Raw genomic sequence first — 11,894 nt, 5'->3', positions numbered from 1 at the left:
ACTGACATACAAGACTTAATTTTGTAACACTAATTAGTTTGAGCATTATCAATCACTACTGTAATTACAACAAATGAACAGCTCTACAGGCTGAAATGAAACATTTGGGTTGGATGTACTCTTAGTGCTAAATAAAATGTCTTGTTAAATATTTTGACTGGAGTTATAAAAACTGGTGATAAAAAGTTTGCATGTAGGCTGCATATGTTCAGCAGTCCTGGGAATGAGTCAGGAGAAGGGGAAGAAGAGTGGGAAGGAAGGGGAGAGAACTCAAGAGTTCAGCTTATTTATGCTGAACTCATGCTTACCAGTTAATTTGACATTTAAGCAAACAAGATTCAATTTATAAAACATTTATATTCAAACCTGGTTTTGAAGGTCTTATGTCCCATTGCCATTTTTTTCACACACAAAACATCCCAAAAACTTTTCCTGCATCTTTAACTTCGACTGATGTTTAAATAAAAATCTGTAGCTATCAAAAAGCTAACCATTTCTCCCACTTTGAGTGCTAAGTAGCTAGAAATAGGGAAATTAGATGGCTTGTTGCCAACTCAATAAAATACAGAAAACCTAGCTCTTTAGAATATATTTTCACAGTTCCAAAACTGAACTTCAAAAAGAAAATCTTTGAAAAGGAAGCTGGCAAACAAACAGCTTCTTACATTAGCTATTCTCAAGTCGACATGTAAGCATTAGATTAAAAACACTCCCTGCTAAACAAGTTATTTCACAGACAGTGAAACTAATGAACCTGGTTTCATATGGATTCAATTACAAGGTTGGGGGTCCTGTGAGGATTCTCTGATGTTTAACAAGCTCACCTTACTGCTTCTCTCAGCTGGAGCCATGGTATAACCTCTTCTCTATCCAGCTGTCTACTTCCACAAAGTCCGTGGGAATTCAGTTTGAGACCTCCACCCCTGTAAAATTTGAATGAAATCAATCAGCTTCTGAAATCTCATAACATAGACAAGGAACAGGGTAAGTGTAACAATCATATAAATATTGGGGTTTGGGTTTTTGTTTTTCTTTCAAGATAATAATCAAGCTTTAAAAAATTTCATTGGGTTTTGTGTTACTATACCCTTTCATTCTGCTACTAAGCACTATGCTTCAGATGCTCTTCCAAAAACCATTCCACTTCACTACAAGATGCCACAGTATCAAAACTGGGGTTGGCATATCTGCTTCCCAACACATCCTGTACTGCTCATCTTACAAAGTTTCCCCTGCCACTCCCAATAAACCATGTAATACCATCCCATCCTTATTCCAGAAAGTACAAAACTAGGTTAGAGCATGCTACATTAAACCAAATGCCCACGTCAAACACTTTCCTACCTCATAAGTAACCATTAGAGAATGCATAGGGAAGAACATAGTACAACGGCAAATGTAAGAATAAATAACAAAACTCTCCTTATCTTAAAGGGTTTCAAAAACTACTTTAAATCAGAGGGCAGTGGCTTTGTGTTTAATAATGCTTGATGGATTCCACCCCTCCCTGTGAAACTGGGCAGGTGCTTTATTAAAGCGTGTGAATTTTTAGTATCAAGAACATCATGCAACAAGGAGTTTAATAGCTTAACTATGTGCTGTGAGAAGAACCACTTCCTCTTGTTTGTTTTTAATCTCCTGATAATTTGTGCATCTTCTCATTCACCGTCTGTTCCAAAACAAGAACTATCATACTTTATTTACCTTGCCTCAAGCAACTCACAGTTGTAGCTTCCTCCCTTCCTAGCTTCAGTTCAATCTCGTTCAAGTCCTACTCTGTCACTCCTTTTTCAGATGTTATTCCAACAGGCTCTAGCATTCTTCTCACCTTTGTCTACACATTTTCTGGTTTGTTCTATACTACTTTCTTAGGCCAATTTAGGGGGGGTTACTAATACTGAGCACTGACATAATGTTTTCATGTAATGCTTTATTATAGTTGTATAATGTTCCATCATACTGACCTAACCCCAAAAATGCAGGCTAATGAAAATGTACACACATAAAACACCTAACCTTAACCTGTATGAAACAATAAGGAAGATACTAATCAGCTGTGCCCCATATGGTTGTGCGACTCCAGAGTCTCAATCCTAAAAGGACTGCAAACATTTGAAACAAAAAAACCCACCCCACGCAAACATGTTTTATAGAACTGCTGTCTCCACAGCACCCTAATCAGACTCTTCACCGCTTCTAGATTAAAGAAATAAAATAAGAAAAAAGCACACGAACTTACAAAGACAACTTTAACTGCCACTAGGACATCACCCCTCCTTACAAATCTTTTTCACCCATAATGCATCCTGTAGTCAATACCTTATGCTAAACTACAGTTTTAGAACCCTTAAACTTTAAAAACATAAAAGTTGTGTCAAAAAACAGACATTCCCTATGCAATTGAAGTTACCAACAACACAAACTCCAGTGCTCAAGTTTTTACAGACCATTTCTTTCTTGAATGTTAAGTCAAAACTCAAGATTTACATCTCTATTCACACAAATTCATCACATCCTACAAATCTGGCCCAGATCATGAAACAACTTTACTCTCTAAGGGGAGACGTGGCTTTAAGAGATATCTTCTGTTAAGTCTTGGATTCAAAAAGAACACCTGGAGACAAGACGGAGCTTTCTTAGTGCATGGCAAAACCAAAGTTTCATTACTGGAAGAGGTAAGGAAGTTGGAGGTAAAAAAGCCTCACTCCATTTTGACTTAGCTTTTCTTTCTTAAATTCAAGAAGGTTCCATCCCTGGCAGGGCAAAAGGGAGAAAGCGAACCCAGCCAGATGTAACAGAATGTAACTTGTCTGAATTTAAGTAACTACAATACTCAGCAGTAAGGAAAGATTTATACTAATTATTTTGTTCACTTGGCACATTCTCAACCATCTTCGTACAAACTCAACAAGTGATTTATCTCTAAATGACAGAATACACATAAACATCAACCGGTCAACAAAATTCCAGCAAAAATCAGTTATGCCTAAGCCGTGGAGAAATACATCAGACAGTAATCAATAGGATAAAAGCTTACAGAAATGGAAGATGAACTACGCTTACTAATGTTGCAGCCCCATTAGCTGAAATAAAATTAATGCAGGTTCATTAACAGTTTAACGTTAAGTCTCCACAATAACAGACCAACTAACTTTTAATTCTGTGGGTTTAAAATAAATCTTCAGAGATGAAGCTCCCACAGCTAAACACAAGGATCTTAGACACACACACGGTTTGAAGGGAACATACCAAAATAAAGAATTGCTCAGTAGTAGGAAATGGATGCAAAACTGTCATAGTGCATATAGATACAAACCTTCATTACAATTCAAACATGCTGAAGGATCACAGTTGCTATACCAATGCTTTTCAGAGAAATAGTTTCTTTTTCTCAGTTTCTTTCTAGAGTAAGAAAGCAGAATTTTGAAAGCACTTAGGGATCAACTAAGAACGCAGTTTCACAAGGTACCAGCTCTCAAGCTGAAGCCTCTTTGTGACCCTTTCTTTGCAGTTGTCTCCTTAGTTACATCAGCAACACTTTTGGGGCTAACTATAAATGGAATCACCCAAAACTTCCAGATTTAACACATCTACTACCATCGTGATCCAAAACAGGGTTAGTTTTAATGACAGATCATTTCATTGACCCAGTTTACAATGGGACCTCTTGAACATTTTTACCAAATGAAGGAGCTGCAAACTGCAGCACCCAACAATCAAAATTTCAGCCAGCCGTATTTTGCCAGCAAGCTGAACAACAGCCTGAGAAAAAACATTTAAGAGACAGTTATATCACAGAAAACATTTACCTGTCTTTCTTTTAATTCACATTATCTCAAGTCCCTTATTATAAGTTCATTTTTCAGCATTAGAGAGTTCGGGTTTTCTAGCTGGCGAGCTTACTAACCATTAGCAGCATTTAATCCATGTGGCTAATTATGGTTTTAAAAATGCAGTTTTCCCTAACTATACCAGAATTCAGCTACGCCCCCGATACTCATTTTATGTAATGCAGACATTTACCAGTAAATAGATTCAGAACAGATCCTTCCTTCCATAGAAGCTCATGTATCCTATCCCACAAAATACTGCAAACAGCCTCTGTAATGGAGATCTGTAGAAGCCGTTTTGTAATATCACATGCATCCTATTAAGGAGCTTAACAACAGTACTGTGATTCAACTACCTCTAAAAGATGGATGAATAGATCTCTAATAGATGTGTTTAGAAAAACAGCATGCTTCAGAGACACCAGTTTTTCTTTAAGCAATTCATCCTGTCCAAAAAGTTTCATTATATTATACATTACATGCAAGACCAGCCCAGTTCATCTTACCCTAATGTGTTTATTAGCTTCTTACTTTAGAAGATGAAGAGTCAAGGTCCCATTTCAACAAAATGTTACAATGCTATCAATGCAAAAACTTCCCTGCATTATCAGGCTAACACAGACATAAAAGTTGAAGTAACCTTCACTAGGACTCCCTCGTCCACAGACAGCTAACCATTCCTGTCTCCCTTCACAATAAATGGGAGGTTCAGTCAACACAGATAAGAGCCTATGATGAAACAAATTGCACCCTAAAGCAGATAGCTAAACACATCACATGAATCATTTCTTAAAAGCACACATTTTTATTTTCTGTAGCAGGAGTTTAGGACGACTAGTTCAGTGGATGTACATACTATACACACCCACAAGATAGATTAAATAAGTTTCACCCTGTTTCCCCTTTTGATCTCTTTTGTCTCAGATGAGTAACAGCATCTATACCAATTATTTATTTACTACATAATTTTTTACTGTGAAAGTGATTTGTACCAATCATTAGAATCTGAGAGCAAACTGAAGGAAACATCAACTCAGTTACAAAACTGTGCAAGTATAATTTTTCACATTTTTTTGCAATATTTCCTATCATTTTTTTATCTGCTATCCTACTGTAAAACAGCTTCACAGCCTAATCCATAAGCCTTTAAATACAGTTTATCTTTGTTACTATACGAGCCACTACTTCTATGTGATGATGTTACACCTGTATTCTCCTTTTGTTTCCACACAGAGGTGTCAGAGTCCAGCAAAGCCCTTCCTCCCCCACCTTCCTGTGACCTAAGCCTTCACAACTACCAAAGGTACTCGAAGAAAGGACAGAAAGGACAGCAATCTATACCTGCCCTACAGCCAAACACCTTGCAGATGCGGCATTCCTGGGGGGTGGGGGCAGCGGTGTTACAACTCAGTCCTTATATACACAACGCTATCTAATGCTTTATTTTCCACTTTGTGTGACTGCACCACAGCATACATGCATATCTTCCCCTTCACTGATGACTAATCCCATAAACTCTCCTGCTCCTGACAAGTTCCATAGTAAAACACTACAGTAGATTTTTCAAGGTGTACATGTGCTTTTATTTTCATATTAGACCTCATTGTCATCTCCCACAGCATCAGCATTCACCTCGCAGGGCATTGCTAAAATGTCAAGATGTATCAGCAAATCTACCATTCCGCATGGCCACACCTAAAACAATGAAGATAAGAGTTATCAAGTAGTTCTATGCTCCAAACATAAAAAGAAGAATTAACCTGCACAATTTAGTATTATTCCCTGAATTTTGCTCTGAAAAGATATGAGCTGCCAATTGCTGATGAAGTTTCGCCATTAAACGTTTGCGAAGTCTGTAGTGAAATGCTAGTGTTTTCATTATTTTAGAATGTATTGCAGGCATCAGGGCTACTGGTGCCTAGCCTTAACTCTTCTTAGAATCCAGAAATAAAAACAAAATGCCAGCAAGAATGCTTCAACTCTAAGGTCCATTATTCAGTGAACAGCCAGCAGCAGAAATATTTAGCAGGCCAATAAACTTAATAAAACATTGCTCCTGAACCTATAAGAAAAGGTTGGGGGAGGAAGAGGTTGCATTATGGATTTAAGAAAAAAGTTACTAACATTATTTTGTAACAGAAAATTACAAGAGCCTGCATGACCTGAGATCTAAGAGCAAGACTTTGAGGCAGCTCCGATGTATGAGAAAAATCAAACTTAAAAAATATGATGCACGATTCAAGATATCGTCAATTAAAGAATACAAGTATTTCTTAGGCAAGAAATTCCCAAACTTTTAGACCTACAGATTTCTGTCTCTCATCCTATTTTCTTGAAGTCACAGTACAGTCACATCAAGCATGGAATGTTCAAGCTTTCCTCTTTCACACCCATTTGTAAAGCTGTGGTGAGTGGCTTGCAAGAACACTAGTAAAGGGCAAAATAAAATTCAAGAACTGTGTTGTAGAAACCCCACTATAGTTGACATCTTTGTAAGAATCACCTTCAACATAAGTGAAAAAAGCCACTGGATCTGAATTGGTCCTTCAAGGGGGGGTGCCTTTAAAAGTCAAGAATGTGTATTTCCTTTTTCTTTCACAACAAGTAGGTGAAAGAGGAAAAAAAAATACAGACAACACCTAAGTAGGTATATATTGCAAAGCAATAGCAAGATAGTAGTAGTAATAGCAAGATTATGATTACAGACTAGATGCCAAAGCTATTAAGAGGACAGATGTGCTACGAGTGATCAAACTACAACCCATTGTCAAACTCATCATTAGTAGTCACTAGCATTGGTTCCAACTGCCTCTAGTTGTGAAATGTGTTAAAAGCCCAAGATACTTTCATAACCACGCTGATAATCACTGTAGCTCACAAGGCACTTTCCATTTCTAAGAGGAGATATTACACAAGACAAACGCAATCTGCCCTATGGATTTTGCTTTGCACCTTTTAAAGTCCTCACACGAGCCACAGCTCCAAAAGCAATTAATTTCATGTGGTCCCTGTTTTCCTCTTGTGCCTACTCTCAAAGTCCAGTATGTAGCTAAACAAATAAAAAACAGTAATACAAACAGACACCACCACCCCGTTCACTTAAGATGTAAAGCTGCTCTTAAAGTATTATTGCAGAGGAAGAGAATACCAGATCTTCCCAAATGGCTGTCCCCCCTAAATTGTCTTCTGCAAACTAGAATGTGATAACATCTTTTTAAAAGGACTTACTCCAAATTTTGCAATATCTGCTAGTACTTTCTTTTTGTCTGTAAATCAGTTCTAAAATTTTAGGGCCCTGTGAAGTCATGATATACAAAAAAATTAGTTTCAACCGAAATGATCGTGTTTTGCAGTTCCCACTGAAAGTAAAATTTCTCCTCAGCTACAGGAAATTAACATGCATATCTTCATTACAGACATTCATAAACCTAACCAACCTGAAGACCACAGAAACCAACAAGCTTTTCAGTTGACCATCTTATAAGCAACAGACATAACTCATGGTAGTTGAACTCCCTAGCCCAAAATTATACTTTTCCAAGCTTGATAAGCAGTATCCTAGTAGCTTCTCAAAGGCTTTAATATTCCAAATCTCATCACAATTTCCCTTTTTTTTTTTTTCTTCCCCAGGCCCCCAAAATAACTGGGAACATGAAACTGATGAAGAAATACTTTGCATATCAGACAGAAGTCATATTATTGTGATTCATGATGCTATCACTATCTTTTAGACAAGACACTACATCTTTATTTCCAGAAAACCTACTACAGGAACGTTGCAGAAAACAGACAACTCATTTCTATTCCGCCAATCTGGACTCTTTTAGAGGAATTGCCTCATCTACTCCATGTTCATGAATTCTCAGAATTGTTTCACCTTTTTCAAATGTCTATTTTTTAACATTACCACATAATTTTCTCACAGCAGACAGTGTCACCAAGACCACTAACAGGAGCTCTAAACATTCCACCGTTAATCAATGAATACTTCAGTGTGGCTTAACGTTGTAATAAGTTGCCACTGTTGTAAGATCTAAAATCATCTTTGTTGTACAAATTCAAAATCACAAACATGATTTTTATTCTGTACCAAGGGAGGTGAAAGCATCAACCACTAGCTCAAATGGGAGTATTCAGATGCAAATATGTGTACATACTGTTAGTACCTATGACAAGCAATAATGATTGCTATTAGATTTCTTAAGAACAATCTCTGAGCTCAAATGTCAGATAGCTTCACTTGTTTAGCAATACATCTGGTAATATAAAACTTAAGTACTGAATTGACTTAAGTTGCCTCTGAGATACTAGATGGAAAATGTCAGGATACAAACTACTTAAACCTTAAGAAATAGATCGACTGCAACCTCCAGTTACTCAGTTTCAATATTTTATCCTCATTTATAGCATCCTAAATTAGTTAGGAACTGGCAGACACCTGAAATTCACCATGCCTCAACATGAAATAAAATTATAAAAGTCTAGGCTATCATCTTATCTCTCAAGTTGGTTTAAGTTCAGTCAGTAACTAGATAGGAGACTACTGAAAAAACCACAGAATGATATGTGAAGAACAGAAGTAAAAACCAGTCTGTCAAATTCAGTGCAACATTCACATCCCAACACTGCTGTAGAAGATCACTGTACAACCAGGAGATTCAGCTTTTCAGAAAGCAAACATGCTCTTATGTATTTCACAAGTGTAAAAACTACATAGCACTTTTTGCTTATTAAGTTCTTAACATTGATGACTTAACTGACATGTACTAGAACTCTGCCAGGGTAAGTTATCCTAGAATTGTAAGTGAATACACAGTTTTTCAAATCCTCTTAAGCTCTTACATAATACTGTTATGTGTATTAAAACAACAGCTACTTTACATTATTACAGAAGCTGTAGCATTCCAATTAAGTGCTTGAGAGTAGTGTGACAACGAAGATGCACAGAACCTCGTAGGTTAGTAAAGTTAAGAGTTTATGCATTTTAATATCGGTATATTCGTCATAAACTGCAGTTCAGCCCTACATGCATAAAGCAGTGTCCCTGATCTGAACCATGTTTCATTGGTTTCTTATTTTAAGACATAATCAGAAAACACTATTAAGTAGGAATGGACAGAAATTCATTGAGAAGTTTTACACCTACAGCATTTCAGTGGAACTTTGAAAGCAGACAAAAATCTAAAGTAGTGCATTTTTTCATGACACACACACATTCTGAGGAAAATAAAGCTAGCTGCACCAGGATATTGTGCCCTTGAAAGCAAGGCAGGCAACAAAGGAGGACAAAGGCACAACTTTGGCATTACAGTTGCTAGTGGGATAAAAAGGGCAATGATATACTGAAGGTGTAGACTGCAAAAGAATTACTCAAATATGATACTGAAGGCAGGGAGTTGGAGCCTTAGAAGAGACCAAGTTGGTCAGAACAGCGCACAAGGAAGATGACTACCACAAGTACAGGAGTATCTGCAGTAGCATCTTAACATGTATACTCTTAACATGCTATTTGTTTAAAATAATCAGAAATCAGACTATGTATCTACAGTGCAACCACCCACACCACATGGGAATATTAGTTCTCATAGTAAGATGATTCAAGGAACATCAGTAACCTGTACAGAAATTTCAGGATCCAAAACTCAATCTGTACTTTCTTTCTTCTCTATTGTGTAAAAGAAAGAAACCCCCAGTTTACCACTAAGTCCACTTAAGATGTCATCTTCCCTTTTCCTTGTTTTTGTTGGATGCCTCAGGTGTGGATCACAAAGATTCCCTTAAAAGAGCCAGATAAACAAGCTGTCTTGGATGATACCTTGCCTACCAGGCACTACTCCAACATTCAGGTTAGCTTCTCTTCCCAATCACTTAAAAAATCATGCCATCATTCTACCACTTTTCTGGTCATTTAGAACATTCAGGAAAAACATGAGACAAGACTAGACTTTCTCCTCAGATTTTATTGTTAAGACCTCAAATCTGGATTTTTTTTTCCATCCACTAGAAGTAAAAGGGGCAATTATTAGTCTAATTTAAATTAACATTTCAACATGTTCCACAAAGTAAAATTTTATTGCCTTATGTAGCAATGACTGTTAGCTCTTATAAGTTTGTTTCAGATTCCTTCTTTCTAAGGGTCAGCAATAGTACAAAAATAACTGCTAGCCGAATTCCCACTTTCTGTGATACACTTACAGCTATCAAAAAAACCTACCATTCATTAACCCAGTTCCTAATGGTGCATGCCTTGCAAGAACTGCTTAGTTCTAACATAATAAACGTGTGCTTGTAAACACTTTCGTATAGATTTCATTTTGCTGAGTTTTATTAAACTGGTCCTTCCCCAGAGCCTAAAGATCTAAATATATCTGTAATAAACAACTGCAAAAAGCAGCCTATATGACTAAGTAGTGACTGCACTACAGAGGGCAGGCGTAAGCAGATTTGCATGCAATTCATTCATGCTAGATGGCTGTAAATCATACAATACACTTCAGCTGCTCCAGGAACTGCAATGGTACCGTTGAGGAAAACACTTCTTTGTATATCTACTCTTAACAAGCTCCTGAAAGCAAGATGATCAGTAAGGAACTATCTATGCATAAGCAAAAACCCAAAGCGTTTTATATTTCCGTATCCCATGTAAAGCTTTCTCTTTCACAGGTGTTCCCGCATCACTTACCAATAAAAATATCCAATTTGAAAATAGGTCACATTTGTCGCCAACCATCCTCAGGCCAATATAGCCTTTTTCCCTAGCGGATGTGCTCTGACACTTTATTTGGTCTACTTATTAAAAAAAAAAAAAGCGCACCACCAAAACCAACCACACATATCTGTCCTTCAGCTATTACCAAGACAGTACGTCAACCACAAACATCTTTAAAAGTCATCTTCCATAAATTTAACTAGCGGAGTACCATCTGGGTGCCAAAACCCACCTAGCAAAAAGCACAAAGACCTCTACCCAGGACTTATCCGGCCCATTTCTATGGTAATCTAAAGGCAGCAAATTCAACGCGGTAAGTGTACTGACAGAAGCAACACGCGTATCGACAAAGAACAAGGGATACTTGTGCTCCCAGCCTCTGCCAGGGGCACGCTCCAGCCCTGCCGGCAGAAAAGACGCCAGCTCGCATTCTGAGCAAACCTGTTGGCCGTGCACCTGGTTCCGAGGGGTAAGATGCACCGTCATTCCCCCAAAACGCACCCGTGACCGGACCGACTCTCTAACCGCAGGGCTTTCGCCTCCCTTGTTTATCTGCTTTCCGAGCGGCGGAGAATACGCGCAGGAGCCGGCGGGGGCAGGGGGGGGGGGGAGGGGAAACCCCGCGCCCCTTCCCCCCCCCCCCCCCCCGCCCCGCGGTGCGCGGACGCTGCTCCGGGGCGGCCGGCGAGGGCACGCACCCGGGCGGACACAAACACGCGCGGGGTCAGATGTCAGTCGCGCGGCGGGGAGCCGGTCACACGCGCTGCTGGCGCGGGGACGCATCGCACGGACCCCGCCTCGGAGGGGGCGAGGGGCTGGCGTGGGGCACGCCGGGCTCCGCCGCGCCGGTGGCGGGGGGGGCACAGGAGTCTCCCGCCGGGAGCCCGCCGTAACACCCGCTCCTCCCCTCCCCCCAAACCCCTCTCCTCCAGCCCCGGGCGGCACCGACGCACCGACCTTCGGCGGCCGGGAAGCGTCCCCCCGCCACCGCCTGCCTCCTCCTGGGCCGAGGCCGCCATTGGGCCGGCCGGGAGGAGCTCGGCGGGCGAGGCCGGCTCCGGGAGAAACGGGAAGGCGAAGGGAGGGGAGGAAGGGAACCCACCACACCCCACCGGGCCGGCCCCGTCCTCACCGGCCCAGCCCAAGCTGGCAACTTACTGCCTGCAGCGGCGGCGTCTCCTCGGGCCGCCGCGCCCCGCGCCGCCCCCCGCATGGGCAGCGCCCGCCGCGACTGCCCTCGGGAGCGGCGGCGGGAAGGGAGGGAAAGGGTCGAAGACCCCAGCGGGAGCAGCGGGGAACCCCGGCTGACCGGCGGCGAGCCCCGCCCCGCGCCTGCCTGCCCGCCGGGCGCTCCG

At 40.4% G+C, this 11,894-nt stretch overlaps 1 protein-coding gene across 1 annotated transcript in view; it reads right to left on the bottom strand.

Moving 5' to 3' along the window:
• The window catches only part of SNRK (SNF related kinase), a 40,774-nt gene extending 29,015 nt beyond the window's left edge, over window positions 1-11,759 (bottom strand). Inside the window, exons 1-2 of the mRNA XM_010562399.1 lie at window positions 11,698-11,759; window positions 825-923 (exon numbers count right to left, since the gene is read on the bottom strand). The gene's annotated coding sequence lies outside the window, so the exon portion shown is untranslated. The remainder of the gene's footprint in view (window positions 1-824; window positions 924-11,697) is intronic.
• Window positions 11,760-11,894: the final 135 nt, after the last annotated feature.

The sequence above is a fragment of the Haliaeetus leucocephalus genome, unplaced genomic scaffold (genome assembly GCF_000737465.1).
Source record: "Haliaeetus leucocephalus isolate CR32 unplaced genomic scaffold, Haliaeetus_leucocephalus-4.0 Scaffold159, whole genome shotgun sequence".
NCBI lineage: Eukaryota > Metazoa > Chordata > Aves > Accipitriformes > Accipitridae > Haliaeetus > Haliaeetus leucocephalus.
The sequence above is the reverse complement of the archived record's forward strand: the minus strand, read 5'-3'. Positions and strand labels throughout refer to the sequence as shown.